At 41.6% G+C, this 20,851-nt stretch overlaps 1 pseudogene; it reads left to right on the top strand.

Annotated features, from left to right (window-relative positions):
* The first annotated feature begins 3,243 nt into the window (after window positions 1–3,243).
* LOC129698426 (inhibitor of nuclear factor kappa-B kinase subunit alpha-like) lies at window positions 3,244–20,054 on the top strand (annotated as a pseudogene).
* The last annotated feature ends 797 nt before the right edge of the window (window positions 20,055–20,851 follow it).

Genomic DNA, 20,851 nt, shown 5'->3' with positions numbered 1-20,851 from the left:
ATCTCCAGTAGAAAGCTGGATTCGACAATAAAAAAAACATCTTGAGGAAATAAACTGTTAAAAATAGCCGCTTCGACTAAAAATCACACCTCGACTAAAATTCCCACCGTGTCAACAAAAAATACATACCTCGAGTTAAAAAGAGCTAGCAACCACGATGCTTCTTCACCAGAGCGGTTCCGTGACTGGAAGCGGGAACCGCACCTGTCCGTCTTTTAAACACTCGCCGCACCCGCCCCAACGCTGACCGGACCCGGAAAGTGTCCGAAGCCCGCGCGCGTCGCAGGTGCAGCTCGAGTGGACAACCCCTTATGTAAACAAGCTGCTCCAGTAAACATCCAGCCCGCCTAAACCCCGACCAATCAACCACCGCCCATTACAAAATCACCTTGAGTAAAACAACCAACGAGTGAAAAAAACGAGCAAAAAGCACAGCTCGGGTTAAACCAATTTCTCGAGTTAAAGGAAACCACTAGTATTAAGCCCGCCTTAACTAACAAAAACCCATCTGGAATAAAAAGCCAGGCTCGAGTAAACAACAAATCTCGAGTAAAAACTCCCACAAGTAAAAAAAAACTCACATCAATTGTACAGCTGCCTCGAGTAAAGAAAGAAACATCGATTGAAAAATACTTGAATTTAAAAAAATTGATGACACAATGTCATGTATTCATGTAACATATTTCCTGTATCATGTATGTGTTTTATGCATAACATATTTTAAAAAAATTAAGATAAATTAAATAATTAAAAGAAAATTAAAAACAAGAGTAACCAACGCTGATCGATTGTCGGGCTTCGTCGTGAGGGGATTTTTGAGCGGGAACCCGAAGCGGAGAAAGTTTTCGCCGTCGGCGAAACCCGCGCCCGCCACAAGTACAGCACTAGTGGACAACACCTCAGGTAAACAACCACCTGCCTAAACACCCACCCGACTCCACATCAACCTCGCAACAACCACCTCGACTAAACAGTTACAAAAATTCCTCGAGGAAAACAACCAACTCGAGCAGAAAGCACAGGTCAAGTAAAATCACACGAGTTAAAATGCATGTTTATAAGGAACATGATCCTTATAAGGAACATGATCCTTAAAATCGAAGGTAGACATAAATGTTGGAGAAACTCAGAGGGCGAGGCAGCATCTATGGAGCGAAGGAAATAGGCAACGTTTCGGGCCGAAACCCTTCCTGGCTGAAGAAGGGTCTCGACCCGAAACGTTGCCTATTCCCTTCGCTCCATAGATGCTGCCTCACCCGCTGAGTTTCTCCAGTTAAAAACACATGTCGAGTAAATCGAGACCACGAGTAAAAAAGCTCGGCTCGACTAAAAATACCATCACGAATAAAAAACACATATCTCCAGTAGAAAGCTGGATTCGACAATAAAAAAAAACATCTTGAGGAAATAAACTGTTTAAAATAGCCGCTTCGACTAAAAATCACACCTCGACTAAAATTCCCACCGTGTTAACAAAAAATACATACCTCGAGTTAAAAAGAGCTGGCGACCACGATGCTTCTTCACCAGAGCGGTTCCGTGACTGGAAGCGGGAACCGCACCTGTCCGTCTTTTAAACACGCGCCGCACCCGCCCCAACGCTGACCGGACCCGGAAAGTGTCCGAAGCCCGCGCGCGTCGCAGGTGCAGCTCGAGTGGACAACCCCTTATGTAAACAAGCTGCTCCAGTAAACATCCAGCCCGCCTAAACCCCGACCAATCAACCACCGCCCATTACAAAATCACCTTGAGTAAAACAACCAACGAGCGAAAGAAACGAGCAAAAAGCGCAGCTCGGGTTAAACCAATTTCTCGAGTTAAAGGAAACCACTAGTATTAAGCCCGCCTTAACTAACAAAACCCCATCTGGAATAAAAAGCCAACTGAGTAAACACCACATCTCGAGTAAAATCTCCCACAAGTAAAAAAACTCACATCGACTGTAAAGTTACTTCGAGTAAAGAAAGAAACATCGATTGAAAAATACTTGAACTTTAAAAAAACGTCGAGTAAAATATAATTTCTACACTAAATCTTATTGTTATTCAGAAATAAAATGTGAGCATTTTAGAATGTTCGTTGTCAGGAGCCTATATGTGGTCAATATATCTCAGTGCTAATGAGCTTTGTAAATTCAACATTGATTTGATGACGCAATGTCATGTATTCATATAACATATTTGCTGTATCGTGTTTGTGCTTTATGCATAACATCTTTAAAAAAAATGTAAAAGATATCTTGCATATTTGCACAGCACAGACGCCCTCCCCCAGCCCAATTCACGCTTGCTGACCAAGGTGCCGATTTCCAATCTAAGGACACACCCAAAAAGCTCTTGAAAGTTGTAATTGTACCCACCTCTACCACTTCCTCTAGCAATTAATTCAATATACCCTCAAGTAAAAATTACACATCGAGTAAAAAAACTCAACAAGTTACAAAATATACCTCGAGGGAAAAAAAACAAGGATATGTGGAAAAAATTGTCCCCCTGATCCCCTTAATTCTCTCAACTTTTATCTTAACCAGTCCCCTCTAGTTTTTAAACTTCGTTGCCCTTGAAAAAAGCCCGCCCGCCCGCGAAAGAATGCACCTTGCACCTCTCGCAGCTTGCACTTGAGTTGGCTGAGGTGCGGATAAGACAGTGGTCTTCCCTTCTTTAATAACAAAATTTAAACCCCTGCCCCACGGTACGAGTTCATTCCAAGAGTTCTCCCGAGTTTGCCCTGATTCGAACTCGGAGATTACATTTGGACAGGCGAATAGATAGAAAAGCTTTGTAGGGTCTGGGCCAAATGAGACTCACTGAGAAAAGGCATCTTGGTCGTCGAGGTCGAATTGGGCTAAAGAGACTTCACGATCTATGTCTGATTCTGTAACTGTTTACCAAGAAGGTCCAGCGAGGGGTTTGGTTGTTGTTGTCACGGCACCGCACTCTGAGGGAGAGGACTGCAACGCAGAATCCTACTGTCACAGGCTACTGAGGGATGGATCCTATGTACAGCCTATGAAAAATACTCGGAGGTAGACACGAAATACTGGAGTAAATCAGCGGGACAGGCAGCATCTCTGGAGAGAAGGAATGGGTGACATTTCGGGTCAGTCTGACTCTGAAAAAGGGTCTCGACCCGAAAGGTCATCCATTCCTTCTCTCCAGAGATGCTGCCTGTCCCGCTGATTTACTCCAGTATTTCGTGTCTACCTTCGATTTAATTCAGCATCTGCAGTTCTTTCCTACAAATATGATAAATACTCTATTGATACTTAAAGATGAAACATTAGTGGAGCATTGCTACTATACAACATTGTTTCCACTCACCGACACATTGAAAGGTAAGCAAGACATAACATTATAACTCCAATTAGTCTGGCACGTTATCGATGTTGCAATAGTGTCGCCATAATTATATGTTCGAAAATATATCAGACTGAGAGATTGACAGGGTGTAAAGGGTCCTAACTCAAAATGTTGCCTGTCCATTCCCTTCACAAATGCCGCTGACTTTCTGCAGAGTTGATTTGTGCTAGTTCAACTGACAGAAACCAACATTGTAATTGATTTTATGAGCCATATAACTGAACGATCCCCTGATGCAGAATTTTAGCCCAAAACATTGACTACCCTTTTGCCTCCACAGACGCTGCCCGCTGAGTTCCCGGAACAAATTTTGCTTTGCTCCAATTTCCAGCATCTGCAGTTTTTGAATTATCCTCTCATTATTTCAGTCTCGCAGATATCCTTTTTTTTTGCCTGGCGTCCTTTTCTTATTTCCAAGCTTTGTTTTATCGTCGAATGAACCAATATTAGGCAAATTATACATCGTCAAGCCTATTGCCATCTGTTCAAATACGGAGAGGTACATATGATGAAAATCTTATCTGTAAGTCTTGTTCTTTTTTAAATAATCCTGAAGGGCAATAAAAGTAAGAAAAGCCGATTTGCATTTCTCATAAGGACTGCTGAACAGTGTTTTGTGCATACACAAAAAAGCTGGAGAAACTCAGCGGGTGCAGCAGCATCTATGGAGCGAAGGAAATAGGCAACGTTTCGGGCGGAAACCCTTCTTCAGACTGATCGGGGGCGGGGGTGGGTGGGGACAAGAAAGGGAAAAGGAGGAGTAGCCAGAAGGCTGGGGGATGGGAGGAGACAGCAGGGGGGGCTGAGGAAGGGGAGGAGACAGCAAGGACTAACAAAATTGGGAGAATTCGATGTTCATGCCCCCGGGGCGCAGACTCCCCAAACAGAATATGAGGTGCTGTTCCTCCAATTTCCGGTGCTGCTCGCTGTGGCCATGGAGGCCACACTCTCCGGAGTGTTTTGTGCATGTTCACCCTTCTGCTTCAGAAATTGTAATTGCTCTATTTGAAACAAGTTAACCCCTGCATGATTGAGTAAATCTGCATCTGCAGTTCCCTCCTTTGATCAAAACATGAACGAAATGACGAAGAAACATCAATAGGAACTGTAGATGCTGGTTCACACCGAAGACACAAAAATGCTAGAGTAATTCAGCGGAACAGACAACAACGGATTTCGACCCGAAACGTCACTCGTTCCTTCTCTCCGGAGATGTTGCACCAGCATTTTGTGCAGTTCCAGCATCTGCAGTTTCTTCCTTTGCTCAAAACACGAACGAAATAATGAAGAAAAATCAATAGGAACCGCAGATGCTTTGTTTACGAAATAAATATACAAATTGACACATATACACATTGAAACTCATTGTTAAATACACAAGTAGGCGGTTCATTCCTCTGGTCAAACCACGAACAAAATGATGAAGAAACATCAATAGGAACTGCAGATGGTAGACACAAAAAGCTGGAGTAACTCAGCAGGCCAGGCAGAATCTCTGGAGAGAAGAAATGGGTGATGTTTCGGGTCGAGCCCCTTCTTTAGACTCAGAGTGTTTGGACCAAAGACACTAGAGGAGCAGTCTGAAGAAGGACGGTGACCCAAAACAAGACCCATTCCTGGAGATACTCAATCTTTTTGTGTGTATATCTTCGGTTTAAACCAGCACCTGCAGTTCCTTCCTACAGAATAGGAATAGATGCTGGTTAGCGATTCAAAACAAAAGATACAAAGTGCAGATGTCGAAACGCATTGTTTCACTGAAGGGAGAACGCGCAGGCGCAGTGGAACGGACTCCAACTCCCAGCATGCCCGGGACGGGCGAAGACACAGGCGCAGGAGATGGTTGTGGCGGGGATGCGGTGACAGCGGTGGTTGCCCCCCCCCCCTCCTCCTCCTCAAGGAAGGCCCCAGCCCCATCAATGTAGGCCCCAGCCCCAATGTAGGCTCCAGCCCCAGCAATGTAGGCCCCAGCCCCATCAATGTAGGCCCCAGCTCCACCCCCCTCAAGTAGCAATGTTACAAAATTTTGAGATTTAAAAAATCAAGTCTGCAATTTATCCCATCAGATAAAGCATAAAAATAAGTTTAATTTGACACCTAATTCACTTTCATATCTCAAGTAATAAAAAAGTTATGGCCATTTTCATACTCGGAAATTAGCATCTTGTTCCCTATTGATTTTCTATGGACAAGACAAAAACGCTGTGATCGAGGACAGTCGAAAGCACATAACCTTCTTAAAAATTAAGAGAACTGAATGAAATTTTCAGTTATCATAGATTGAACCATTCTGAAACAAATATAAAATAATCTTAAGGGTTTCGGCCCGAAACGTTGCCTATTTCCTTCACTCCATAGATGCTGCTGCACCCGCTGAGTTTCTCCAGCTTTTTTTGTGTACCTAAAATAATCTTACTTGGATGACCTGAAATTAAAGCATATAATTAGTTAGTTACCTAATTGTAGCTAATTTCAAACTTCAATTACTAGATCTAAACATTTATCCATTTCTTAATAAATGATTAACATTTTTAAATAGCCTAAGTGTCCAAATAATATTCACAAATAATTCACAATAAAACATGATTTTAAAATCTCATTTACATCAATTTATAGGCCAAATGGAAGGAATTTAGTGTTCAATTGCTGTAAATTAAAGTCCATTTTAAAATTAGCTTTCTACTGGGATCCTGTGAACGCGCTGGTTTAGAACGTTCACATTGCGCTGGATTTGTGCCCTCAAATGCCCAGAAAAATACTGCGGGATATAAAGAGCCCAAAATGAACTACTCGCTATAGAAAACTTTATATACAGGGATCTTAAGAAGCCCCTTTTAATGTAAAAATAAGGCACATACCTTTAATTGTTTGCTTTATAAAACCCTGGGGCTGCGAGAGGTCGCGGGTTGAGAGAGTGATTTTAAAACTACTATAACTATTATACAAGGCCATAAAAACTAATAATACCTTTTGCGACGGGGTCTTTCAGCGATTTTTCGTTAATGATTTACTAGGCTGAACATCTTCGATTGGAACAGCCTAGTAAAAATCGCGTTTTAAACCCGCCCCCTCTAAACAGCGCCAAAATCGCGCACACGGGGTGGGGCAGATTCTCAGCCACGATTCAGGTAGGTTTTGTAACATACCTACCTCAAGTTAGGCCCCAGCCCTAATGTAGGCCCCAGCTCCCCCCCCCCCCCCCCTCAAGATAGGCCCCAGCCCCAATGTAGGTCCCAGCCCCCCCCAGCTCCACCCCCCTCAAGGTAGGCCCAGCCCCAATGTAGGCCCCAGCCCCAATGTAGGCCCCACCCCAACCCCTTCAAGGTAGACCCCAGCCCCACCACCCAGGCCCCACCCCCCGAGGTAGGCCCCAGCCCCACCCCCCCCTTTCGAGGTAGGCCCCAGCCCTACCCCCTCGAGGTAGGCCCCAGCCCCACCCCCTCGAGGTAGGCCCGGAGAGCGTGGATCTCCGTTCCCCTTTTCTCCTCCGCCCCAAGGCCGCACTGGGACCCGTCGGCGCTAACCTTCCTGCTGTGGCCACCACCCGCGGCTCCAGGCCGATCCGCCAGGGTCCCGGGTTCAATCCCAGCTCAGGTCGCTGTATATGTGGAGGTTGCATGTCCTCCTTCAGGCCGATCCTCAGTAACCCTGGCTTTCCCATTCTGTCCCTCCCCCATCCAAATTCTCAAACTAGTTTAACTCCCCCCATGGTTAATTTTACTGATTGTTTCAGAAAGAACAGCAGATGCTGGTTTAAACCGAAGATAGACACAAAAAGCTGGAGCAACTCAGCGGAACAGGCAGCATCGCTGGAGAGAATGAATGGGTGACGTTTCGGGTCAAGATCTTGACCTTAAACGTCTTTACTGATTGTATGCCTGGTTGTCACCTTCCTCATAGCGAACAATGAACGATTCTACATTTCCTTGATCATCATCTGTTTTGATCTGTATGTATGGAGTTTGCATGTCCTCCTTCAGGCCTATCGATCAGTGTTCCGGGTTCAATCCCAGCACTGTCCTCCTGATTAATGTTACTGTTTGCATGCTTCGTTGATACCTTCCCCTCAGCCAACAATGAACCATTCTACATTTCCTTAATCACCATCCCTTCCATATCTCTGGTTTCCCTCGCCCCTGACTCTCAGTCAGAAGAAGGGTCTTGACCTAAGTGTCACCCATTCCTTCTCTCCAGAAATGCTGTCTGTCCTGCTGAGTTTCTCCAGCATTTAGTGTCTGTGTTCCTGAACCAATCACCTCTTTCACACCCCCTTCTGAGTGCTGCTTCCACCAGCTCTTAACTATTCTGTTATTATACTTTGTATCAGTAAATAAATGGTGTGCAAAGCAGCAGATACTTTTAAAAGGCAGAAGATAGACACAAAAAGCTGGAGTAACTCAACAGGTCAGAGAGCATCTCTGGAAAAATATGTTAATTATTCAGGGCAGAATACCTCATTTCCACCTGTGCCTGTTTCCTCCCATGCTTTTACTCAGTAGCTAAACATTTTTCCATAAGATCTTTCTCTTACTTTTCCTTGGTAATGAATATTCACTGCATAGGGAAAACCAACAATACATGTGGGCTGTTTGAAGACCACAGTTCTGTGGAGTATGATTTTATTTCCCCCATGACTTGAGTTAAAGTTCCACTGCTATTCTCACTTGCAGCTTTAATCGTTGCCATTTACTGTTCGAAATGCAATTGAGAAAGAAAGGTTGAAGTAGAAACTGTATTGTGCAGTATTTCAATTTATTTTGGTTGTTCTATTTGTGATTTAAATATTTTATATGGCTTCAATGATGTTAGTATTTTTGTAATTTTAGTGTTGAAGAATCTGACTGAGAATGGGGAAGCCCTCCTTTAGGCAGGTTCAGACATGTGGGCCTTGGGATTTAAAGGAACGCCTTGGAGCAGGAGGCTTTGGGCATGTCTATATGTACGAACATAAGGTACATTCTATATACAGTTAGTCTGACCTTTCTAGTACATTGTAGAGTTTTTACGATTTAATAAAGCAAGCATGAGACAGATACAAAAACCTCTTTCGTTCAGTTTCTTTAACCAACTGTTAATATGCAATTTCAGGGGACTAATTTCACCTTGGCCTTTATTGTTGTAGATTTTATTCCTTCCATGATGTGATGAGAAAATTTGAAATCTCTTGTTTTTACATTCCAGTTTGTGTTGCTTTTCTTCCCCTTCTCCCCAGTATCTGTGTGACAGAAACCTTTGTAATTTAGATCAGAAATGTTGTGATCAAACTTGGGAAGCGATGATTCTTTCAATATATCTATGTCATGTACTTAAGCTGATTGTGCAAGCCATTCTGATCAATGCAAAGCTCCGATAATTTTAAGTTGAAATTATTTCTGAGAGAAAAATAAAGTGCTCAATGTATGGAACTGACAGAAGGACGGTTGACACGCAAGCCCTAAAGGCTTTTTCTCGGTGGGAAGTGATTGCTCTTCTGCAGCCATTTTCCTGTGAGTTATGGATGACACCAGTTTTTTGCTTGATTTCCATGACTTCAATTTTACCAGGGCTCCTTGATAATACAATTGCTGGAGTGAAGTCAAGGGGAGCCACTCTCCTCTTGGTTGTGAAATTCATTTTTTGGTTATTGATTACATTTGAAAGCAATTAATGTTTTTGAGAGTTGAATGAATTAGCTTCGGAGAGGAAGTTTTCCACATTTTCTGGGAGAAATTGTAACCTTTTTAGCTTAGGGGTGTAGATATATTTTAATCACACTATCCTTTAAAGCAATGATGTTGTTGTGTTATAGCTTTTTGAAGGGTCCCAACCTGAAATGTCGCCTGTCCATGTCTTTCAGCAAAGTCGCCTGTCCTGCTGAGTTGCTCCAGTGCCTTATTTTTTTGGAAACCAACCTGTAGTTCCTTGTGTCTATTGTACAGTGTGCGCCCAGCTACAGTGCCCTTCATAATGTTTGGGACAAAGACCCATCATTTATTTATTTGCCTCCGTACTCCACAATTTGAGATTTGTAATAGTCCTCTTCAGTTTTCTCTTCAGCATATAAAAGGCATGCTCAATTGGGTTCAGATCAGGTAATTGACTTGGCCACTCAAGAATTGACAATTTTTTAGCTTTGACAAACGCCTTTGTTGCTTTAGCAGTATGTTTGTGATCATTGTCTTGCTAAAGATGCTCTGCCACGCCTGTATTGCAGCCATCACCAGAGAAGACACCCTGCAACTGGTGATGTCCATGAATCGCAGACTTCAAGCAGTCATTGCATGTAAAGGATATGCAACCAAATACTAAACATGACTACTTTCATTTACATGACTTTGCTGTGTCCCAAACATTATGATGCCCTGAAATGGGGAGACTATGCGTAAACACTGCCGTAAATTCTACATGGTGAAACCAAAATGTATACAAATGGCCTTTATTAAAATCTGACGATGTGCACTTTAACCACATATGATTTTTATTCTATTACAAATTTCAAATTGTGGAGTACAGAGGCAAATAAATAAATGATGGGTCTTTACCCAAACATTATGAAGGGCACTATATTTCCAAAATCAAGAAATGAGGGTTTCCACTGATAAACCCGGTTCCATCTTCTCTGATGTGTTATTTTGTGATTGTTAGATGAAAATCCTGTTAATCCTTTTATCTTGCTGACATTCAGTATTCACGGAATGGTTCTCATGTAGGGGGCCCTTGCCTCAGCTTGTCTCCTACCAAAACCAGTGTGTGCATTGTCACCTTTAGACTAGATGGCGTCAAAGGTTCCCAATCACTTCATTAACATGACAACATTTCCTTAATAGATCTAGTTTAAATTTTCATTCTCCTATTAAAATCCTTGCATGTTGTTGGCCACTTATGTCTGTAAATTCTTAAGCTTTCTTGTGCGCAATCTTTCCTAGATTACGTTTTTTTTTGAAAATTCAGCCTCATTTGCTTGCTTCGCTCTCTTTCATCATTACCATCCCCATATCTCAGTTACTAGAACTTATACCATGATCATCAAAGTTTTAATAGATTTGAAATTCACGCTATCGGTTTCTTTCTGGTGGTTCAAGATAAAATGATTAATGTTTATTCGTAAATTTACTACATTTTGGCAGCTATACTGCATCTTTAAGGTTTCATTACAATAATCAACATTACAGTGTATTTGATAGACTTTATAGTTTATAATTTAATCAGGTGTTTATTTAACGTTAGTTGGAATGATTTGCAAGCCAGTTTAAAATTAACTAAGTGAAACGAGTGTAACTTTTTTGAGATTTGTGATCCGTCAATAATTTTGCCAACAACTTTAACTAATTACCTTTTGATTTACTATATAATGAACTTCTAAATCGGCATCTCTGTTCCAGAGCACTGGGGAAAGGATTGCAGCTAAAGCCTGTCGTGTAGAGTTGAGTGCAAGAAACAAGGAGAGGTGGTGCCATGAGATTCAAATCATGAAAAAGTGAGTATATTTTCAGAGACCTCTGGAGTTAAATCGGCGATTTCTCCCGCCCGAGTAGCGGGGTCGAGGATGACCTGGAGCGGGGCCTTACACATCGCCCGGCGTGGCTTCCACGGCTGCGGGACTTTGCTAGCGCCCGCAGGGGACTCCAACAACAAGACCCGGAGCGTAGCCTTGCATCACCCGGCGTGGCTTTAATGGCCGCGGGACAATTGCCATCGCCCGCCGGGGGGCTTTGACTCGGACATCGGGAGGGGAATGCGGAGTGCAGGGGAGAGAGAAGTTTTTTTGCCTTCCATCACAGCGAGGAGGAGATGCGCTGTGATGGATGTCTGTGTAAATTGTGTTGTGTCTTGGGTCTTTTTTTCATGTGTGTATGACTGCAGAAACAACATTTCATTTGAGCCTCTATGAGGTTCAAGTGACAATTAAATTGTATTGTGTATTGTGTGTGTTGTGAGTTTATTTAGTGATGCAGTGGACCTTGGCTTGAAAAGTTTCACAAACTTTTTGCCATCACAGATAATCCATTTTGTATCCAGCTATTTGTTCACAGTACAGCACAAACCATTGACTAAAGATGTTTAGGACTATCAATGTATTAGTGATTTGTAAGTATAGGTTTTGAAGGAACAGTGTGTTCATTTTTTTGTTACCTGGGCATAAGGATAGTGTGCAAGCTGAAAATACCTGTTCCTTTGGGTTAGGTGGAACTTGGAAGGAAATTCTTAGTTTGATTTTCCCGTCTCCCAATAAAGTTCACTGAGGTTGTGGCGTTTTGTTTTGCTGGGATAAGGTTGTTCCAAACAAGGTTCTGTGGAAGATTCTGTAAAAGATTGTGAGTACATCAGAACCTTGGTGGCAACAGTTTGAGTATTAATTTGAATGTTCCATCAGTATGAAACAGTATGTTTCATCAGTTTGTATGTTTCATGTTTCATGCAGCAAGCAAGAATTGCATGGTCCTACCTGGGACACATGACAGTAAAACTCTCTTGACTTGACTTCATCATGGAGTAGCACAAGAGTAAGGCAGAATATTTTATAAGGCAGAACATTTGATAAGGTCCCACATAGGAGATTAGTGGGCAAAAGTAGGGCACATGGTATTGGGGGTAGAGTGCTGACATGCACAGAGAAGTAGTTGGCAGACAGGAAACAAAGTGGGGATTAACTGGTCCCTTTCAGAATGGCAGGCAGTGACTAGTGGGGTACCCCAAGGCTCGGTGCTGGGACCACAGCTATTTACAATAAACATCAATGATTTGGATGAAGGGATTCAAAGCAACATTAGCAAATTTTCAGATGACATAAAGTTGGGTGGCAGTGTGAACTGTGAGGAGGATGCTATGAGAATGCAGGGTGACTTGGACATGTTGGGGGAGTGGGCCGATGCATGGCAGATGTGGTTTAATTCAGATAAATGTGAGGTTATCCACTTTGATAGCAAAAACAGGAAGGCGGATTACTATCTAAATGGCGTCAAGTTGGGAAAAGGGGAAGTACAACGGGATCTGGGGGGTCCTTGTTCATCAGTCTATGAAAGTAAGCATGCAGGTACAGCAGGCAGTGAAGAAAGCGAATGGCATGTTGGCCTTTATAACAAGAGGAATCGAGTATAGCAAAGAGGTCCTTCTGCATTTGTACAGAGCCCTAGTGAGACCACACCTGGAGTAATTGTGTGCAGATTTGGTCCCCTAATTTGAGGAAGGACATTCTTGCTATTGAGGGGGTGCAGCGTAGGTTTACAAGGTTAATTCCCAGGATGGTGGGACTGTCATATGCTGAGAGAATGGAGCAGCTGGGCTTGTACACTGGAGTTTAGAAGGATGAGAGGGTTTCTCATTGAAACATAAGATTGTAAAGGGCTTGGACACGCTAGAGGCAGGAAACATGTTCCCAATGTTGGGGGAGTCCAGAACCAGAATCAGTTTAAGAATAAGGAGTAAGCCATTTAGAACGGAGACGTGGAAACACTTTTTCTCACAGAGAGTGGTGAGTCTGTGGAATTCTCTGCCTCAGAGGGCGGTGGAGGCTGGTTCTCTGGATGCTTTCAAGAGAGAGCTAGATAGGGCTCTTAAAAAATAGCAGAGTCAGGGGATATGGGGAGAAGGCAGGAACTGATTGGGGATGATCAGCTATGATTATATTAAATGGCGGTGCTGGCTCGAAGGGCCGAATGGCCTACTCCTGCACCTATTGTTTATTGTCTATTCCATAAGGGGTAGCACAGGGGTGGCGCAGTGGTAGAGTTGCTGCTTTACAGCGCCTGAGACCCGAAATAGCAGCAAGAGTTGGCTGCAGTGTCTCAATCTTGTCTTAGCATTAGATGGCATCAAGGCTAATTTGATTTTGAGGACTGAACCTCACCATCCTGCCTTTTTTCTATAGCCCTTTACTCTCCTCCCAACCAAAAATCTATCTGTCTTCACACTATTCCATGTTGTAACCTCCACAGTACTTTGGGATAAAGAATTTCAAAGTCCACTGAAAGAAAAACATTCCTTGTCATGCTCATCTTTTTTGAGGCTCTTCTTTGAGGGTGAACATTTCCTTTGTCAAGCCCCTTCAATCTGTGTGATTCATTCAAAGCATCTCTCATTCTTCTAAACTCCAATCTTTCATTCAAGCAAATCCATTTATCACAGAAATCAACTTGGTGAAACTCTGTTTGAAGTGCTTCCAATGTGTACAAGGTGGGAGCAAATCTACAGGTCGTCCCCTGGCATTTACTTGAGTTTGAAGGTAGACAAATATGCTGGAGAAACTCAGCAGGTGCTGCAGCAGCTATGGAGCGAAGGAAATAGGCAACCTAAGGGTTTCGGCCCGAAACGTTGCCTATTTCCTTCGCTCCATAGATGCTGCCGCACCCGCTGAGTTCTCCAGCATTTCTATCTACCTTCGATTTTCCAGCATCTGCAGTTTCTTCTTGAACATTTACTTGAGTTTCTTCTCTACTTCCTGTTCTTCTCTCCTTTCTTTTTACTCATCATAGCAGGTTGTGAGCCAGTTTTATCAACTTGATGCTATCTTTAACTTTCTAAGCCATGCATGTTTGATCTTTTTCCTAGAATATGGAATATGAATTCAAAATAATTCCTTAAATGTCTCCCACTGCTTATTTACCATCTTCCCTTTTAATCTCTGCTATCTTGGATTTGAAAAATAAAATTTCTCTTCATTCTTTTGCATTGTTCTTGAGATAGAAATTTAAGGATGAGAATATGAACAGTTATCTTCTTTCTGGGAAGTTCTGTCGATAATATCCTCTTGGATTTGCAAATATTACTTGATATCTTAATGTCTGAAGCTGATTATTAAGTAATTTTATCCTTTCTTGTGAAAAGATATCTGAACTATTATCTTCTAGTTCAGGTTTTGAAACTGGAGCTTCATTCAACTTAATTTACTATCGAAAACTCCACGCTAAGTGGTTGGATCAGATTATAATTAGTTGCAATTGGTGCTGGATACATTTAAAACATAACTACAGTCAGTTAAATGAGCATTATAACTTCATATCTTTGCCTGTTTTGTATCTTGAATATTCAATTTATTCTGAGAACCGTGTAAAAGATTTAATGTTACAGTAATTGTGAATGTTGATTACTACTGTGTTTTTGTACATCCATTTTTCATGTTCTATTAAGTAATTTGTTTGAACTCATAATACATCTATTTGAACATCTTTCGCTAGAAGTTTATAATACAATTGCCATTTTTCTGTAGGAGAATTTTTTAATATTTATTCAGGTGTATTTTTCCTATTTGGTTCTTTGCTAATGTTGCATTTTGCTATTGAAGGTATTGTGCAAGCCTGAAACTGTTGTGGACTTAAAGAAATCCAAGTATTAGCTTATTACATGATGTTGGTAGGGTTTTTTTTAATGCCTATTTATAATTTAATAAAATTTCTTACAGCTGTTGATGGTATAGTCAGGTGGGCAGGAAAGTGGAAAATGAAATTTAAACCAAAGACATGCGACACATTGCCCTTGGGGAGATGCACCAAGGCAAGGGAATGCACTGCAAATAGGAGGATGATGGGAATTGTGAAGGAGAAGAGGGAACTTGGTGAATATCCATAGGTCCTTCAAGAAAGGACGGATAGATTAGAAAGCTGAACGACATATGGAATGCTTTTGTTTATTAGCAGATGCAAAGAATGTGCAGGAAACAAGTTTACGCTGGAATTGTACACAATGCCTGTTCAGCTACAGCTTACCTATTGTGAATCATTCGGGTCATTGCATCATTGGCAGGACATAATTTTACTGAGAGGGTTCAGATCTCATATGAAATGAACTGTAAATTTCGAAGCACCGAGGAAAGATCGCAGCCTGAGGTTGTTTTATTTTGGAACCGATGAGCCAAGTGGCCTCATAATCTCATGAATATTCTGTGATCTGGTCAATATAAAGACAAAAACACACATTCTCTATTTAAAAACACCTACCATTTTGCATTTAATCTTAACCAGGTTCTGGCATCCAATATTTGCATAACCACAGAATTATCCACAGAGATCTGAAACCTGAAAATATTGTGTTGCATAGAAACATAGAAACATCGAAATTAGGTGCATGAGTAGGCCATTCGGCCCTTCGAGCCTGCACCGCCATTCAATATGATCATGGCTGATCATCCAACTCAGTATCCCGTACCTGCCTTCTCTCCATACCCTCTGATCCCCTTAGCCACAAGGGCCACATCTAACTCCCTCTTAAATATAGCCACAGAACTGGCCTCGACGACTTGCAAGAAGATAATGGCAAGGTAAGAGAAATGTAAAAGTACTTTAAAAAAAAAAGTTTTAACTCTTTCCTCTGTGGTTTTCCTACCACAATTTAAGAAAAAATGGCATATATACTTGTTTATTGCCAAACCATCTAACCTCTTTCTTCCTTTAAAATCGGCATTCCCTTCCCAAAAATGTATTTTTGTTCCTCTATTCCCAATAATCCCAACATTGTATTTTGTCTCTTTATTCTTGCAACCACTGCACCATCTTCAGTATTTGCTTCTCTGCAAGATGCTTGAATGGACTATCAAATCTGAGCCTACTTCTCAAACCTCATCAATAAGTTTCCATCATATTTAAACCTCAGCTTGCACAATGTCGAATGAAAGACAGAGTGACATGTTTTCCATTCCAGATAAGGTACTTGACCATTCTTCTATAGCACCTCTTTTGTACAATTTAGTTGAGCTGTCTTTGCTCTGTTCCATTCTTGCTTGTCTATTCGTATCCAGAGATCCACTGGGAATTATTGAGAACCAAATAGACAAGTTCATTAGACAATATTGTTGCCTTCTTTCTAAGCTCCGAAGTTATTTGATTCACAATCTTACACAGTCACTGTAGACCACTGGAGCTTTGGAACACTAGAATTTGAGTGTATCTCGGGATTTCGACCATTTTTACATAACATGCAGCCTTTCCAATCGTAAGTAGATTGTTTTTGCATCCCTATTTAATGCTTAATGCTTAAATCACATTTACAGTTTACACAGAGAGGATGTTAGAATTAGTGCATTGGGGGTAGTTTTTTGGGAAAGGATTAAATGAAGAGGTGCTGGGGGGGGGAGGACGACGACACAATTAGAGGCACGGGATCGAATGGTTAGGTGATGTGGAATTAGAATGCTGACAGGGTTTCAGGACTAGAGGTTGAAGAGATGAGGATTGTCATGATGGAATTTAACCAAAGTGAATTAGAAGCCTACAATGATTGGTGATCGTGGATTAATTAATTAATTGGACGCGGGAAGCATTTTGAATGAGGTGTAAATAGCTGTCTGAGTATTAGAAAAATCAAGTTGGAGGGTAACAAACATTGAATGAGTTGAGGCAACGCTGACCATGTTATTGCACTGGGTTAAATGCAACAGTAACAAGGGATAGAAACATGACCATAAAAAGTAATTCCATGGAACAAAGGGGGCGCTGCACTGAAGCAGCCTCTACCTACTGTTATTTCAATCTTTTTATTTTTAGTTAATCTAAAGTTTTGTGTTGGGGGAAACTTTAGCTTTTCTATGTTGGGGAGGAGGGCAGGGTAAGGGGGAAACCGTTTCCCAGTCTCTTCCTGGTGGGGACGCGCCTATTTCTCTGAGTCGTGTCCTCGCCCCACACTTCGCGGCCTACCAGCTGTATCGGAGCGGCCTTTCCTGATGGGAACCGGGAACCGGACCAGGGCTGCTACAGCGGCGGCGCAGCACTGGAGTCGCCGGGGAGCGGGCGATGCCTACCTGGGTCGCCGTTTGGAGCTCCGAAGTGTTGGGCCGCTGCTCCAACATCGTGGAGCTCTGGTGCGGAGAGCTTCCAACGCGGGCGGCGCTGAACAACATCGTGGAGTCCTGGGGCGCAGAGGGCCTACAGCAGCAGTCTCCACCCGGCGCGGCCTGCGGACTTTGGAAGCCGCCGACTCCGGCAGGAGGGGGCCAACTCTGGTGTCCACGCCGCTGAGGACGTCCCGCAGCCCCGACGTCGGACTTGTATCACCCCGGCGAGCGGTCCTGGACATCAGGCCGCCCGTAGCTGCAACTGCGGAGGGCTTGGGGAGGGCCTGACCACGAGGAACAGTGGAGGAAGAGACTGACTTTGGTGCCTTCCCACACAGTGGGAAACTTTGATTCTGCTGTGTGGGGATGTTTTATGTTAAATTCTATAGTGTGTGTTCTTTATACCCCTTCTGGCTTAATCCCTCCCTTCACCACTTCCAGTTTAAATTCCAGTTGGAGTATTTTGGAGGACCCAAGAACCAAGAACCAAGCTTTAGAGGCACCAACACAATCAAGGGTTTCCTGAAGGCAATCGGCCCAAGTATTGGTTTTCTTTCCGAATTTAATTAATCTCATCATTCCTGAGATGAAGGAATCACCCACAATGTCATTTGCTTGGAATGGTATTGGATTGTACTGTTAAGGACTCTAATGAATTTCTTCTCTATTATCTTTAATCGGGTGGAATGAAAAAAACCATTGTTGGATTATAATCGAGATCACAGAATTAAAATCAGATTTTGCAAACCATAATCTTTTTATTTTTAAATCAGAAGATAATCCTAAATGAAATTTCAATTCCCATCTTAGTTAAACTACACAAAATATCCACATTTCCCATAGCAGCAATAAGATGTTCCTCAAACGGTTCCAGATATTTCATACTCACTGGTCAGTTTAATATTAGCTACCCGATGTGGAATGTTTTCTGTAGTATTGATAACACATTCTCTTTTCTTTACTTCCATTGTAATGGAAGGGTAAAGATATTCTTTACCTTTACCTTGGATTTTCTTTAACTTGATTGCAGCATCCCTTACAATATCATCGTTCCAGTTTTAAAAATAGGTATTTTGCCTCTCAATATTTACAGGATGTAAATTTACAATAAAGGACTGTTAGAATTATATACACAGCAGTAAGTACTGGCCAGGTTGTAGAATTGATTGGAGCTTGTTATTGTAAAGGGTCTTGGTAAAAATTATAAAAAATTGTGGAAAAGTGCACTGTTTATCATTTTAATTAAATTCATGCTGAATTATACCTAAACGTGTGTTCAGTTCATTGTTGCTAAAGATCTGTGGAATATAGCTTCTAGGATTACCATTTATTTATAGAAAATGGATTACAATATATTTTGACATTTATTGCTGTGGATAAATTAATCGTGAAAATACACTTCCTTTTAGGCAAGACAAAGTTAGAGTTAAGGGCCAGTATGACATTATGGCTGTTGAAGAGATGACTGGTGAAGTAAGGTTCCTCACAAATTTGCCACAGCCCAATGGCCTTAGCACGTGAGTATTTTTACTTGTAGGAATTTTGCATCTTTAACAACTTAAATTTTGCTGAAATTTGGTTGTCTCATGACATTTTTAAAATCTCCAATATCAGTCTTGTAAAAAAAGGGTGGACAGTTGTAAAACGAGCGAAGAGGAATTCAGGTGACCATGCAATCACAGTGAGGGGAACAAGGATCTTGAATGCCCAAACCTGTTATCCTACCCAAATATTTTCCCCTCCAAATATAATGCAGTGATGCAGAAATAGATGCTGGAATGCCTAACTGACCAAGTGCCAACAATTTCTAGAGCTACAATGCACTGCAAATACTGGAATCTTGAGCAAAACACAATGTTCTGGAGAAACTCATTGGGTCAGGCAGCTTCTGGTGAGAGAATGGAAAGACGATATTTCCGGCCTGTCCTTTCCTCCAGATACTGCCTGAAGAAAGGTATGTCACAAAGGTATGTAAGTGAAGAAAGGATGTCACTTTCCATTCCCTCCACTGATGCTGCCTGAACGTCTGAGTTCCTCCAGCACTTTGTGTTTTGCAAACAATTGTTAGTTTTGTGAATTGTCCAATAGCTGGAATCTTCCCCAGTAAATGTATGTTAGTCACCAGGCAACATGGAATGTTATCTTTTCCAGGGTCTGGTCAAATAATAACTGTTACATAATTACAATGTTAAATCTAAGTAAATTGTCACAAAAATTAAAAATAAAAAGGCTGATACACTGAGCAGTCAGGCAGCATCTGTGAAAGGGAATGTGATTTTTCTTCAGACATAAATTGTGATAACTACATAGATTCATAGAGTGATACAATGTTGAAAAAGGCCCTTTAGCCCAAGTTGCCCACTGGCCAACATGTCCCAGCTACACTGGTCCCACCCATTTGGTCCATATCCCTCCAAATTTGTTCTATCCGTGTACCTGTCTAACTGTTTCTTAAACGTTGGGTTCGTCCCAGCCTCAACTATCTCCACTGGCACCTTGTTCCATACACTCACCACCCTTCCCATGATGGGTAGTTCACTGCGATTATTTCATTTTTGAATGGTTTTGTTTTGTTTTGCAGCTTAATGGTAAAACCATTGGAGACATGGCTGCAAATGATGTTGGTTTGAGATCCAAAACAACGGGGTGGCAATGTCGATCCAAACCCAAATCGACAAGCCTGTTTCTCACTCCTGGAGCAGATTTTAAGTCAGAAGGCTGGTGATACAATAAATATTGGTTAGTATAGTGACAAATGACATTTTTAATTTAATGAAATCTCTGATAAAACACGTGTTTGAAAGACAATATAATAAACGCAGAATTACAATCAAAGGGAATGTCAAGATAGAGTTTCTGCAAAAGTGCTATATTTTATTGTGAATCTTGCTACACATTTCTTTAAAGTATGAAGACCACCAAACATTTTGCTTTATCAAATATATGATCATAGTACATGTCATTTAATGCATATAAATTTGAACACGTTCAGAAAGATTTTGAGGTTAAATGCATTTGAATTGTCTGTCATTTTTCTTTATTAGTTTTTTTTTTCATCTCTCAGTGTATTTCTTAATCAATTAAAGTTAACCAGAATTATTTCTGCTGGCCCAAGACATTTGTGTGGAATGAAGAATATTCATGGAAACTGGCCAGGGTTTGTAGGGATCTGACGGCTGTTATCTAATCTCTTCCTTCAGCAATGAGGAGTCCACCCTAATGGAACTTGATCCCAAAGGCTAAGTAAAACTTGATCGATCAATAATTATATATTTTTAAGAAAATAGAATCATTCCTTTCACATTCTCAGAACATCACAAATCGCTTTGCAACCATTAAAGTATTGTGAAGTAAAAATGCAAAGTAAACTTCAGATGCTGGAAATCTGAAATAACGGAGAATGCTGGAGGGTACTCTGTAAATTAGGGTGTACCTGACAGAGAGACACAATGACATTTTTGGTCGATAGCCTTTCGCAGAATTAGGAAAAGTTAAGTACAGAATTCAATTCAATTCAATTCAATTCAATTTATTTGTCATTTGGACCCCTTGAGGTCCAAACGAAATGACGTTTCTGCAGCCATACATTACAAACAAATAGACCCAAGACACAACATAATTTACATAAACATCCATCACATCGCTGTGATGGAAGGCCAAATAATAAGTTATAGAGAGGTGTAAGAAGGAACTGCAGATGCTGGTTTAAACCGAAGATAGACACAAAATGCTGGAGTAACTCAGCGGGACA

The sequence above is a fragment of the Leucoraja erinacea genome, chromosome 6 (genome assembly GCF_028641065.1).
Source record: "Leucoraja erinacea ecotype New England chromosome 6, Leri_hhj_1, whole genome shotgun sequence".
In the NCBI taxonomy this organism is placed as follows: domain Eukaryota; kingdom Metazoa; phylum Chordata; class Chondrichthyes; order Rajiformes; family Rajidae; genus Leucoraja; species Leucoraja erinaceus.
Note: the sequence above shows the minus strand (reverse complement) of the source record. Positions and strands in the feature narration are given on the sequence as shown.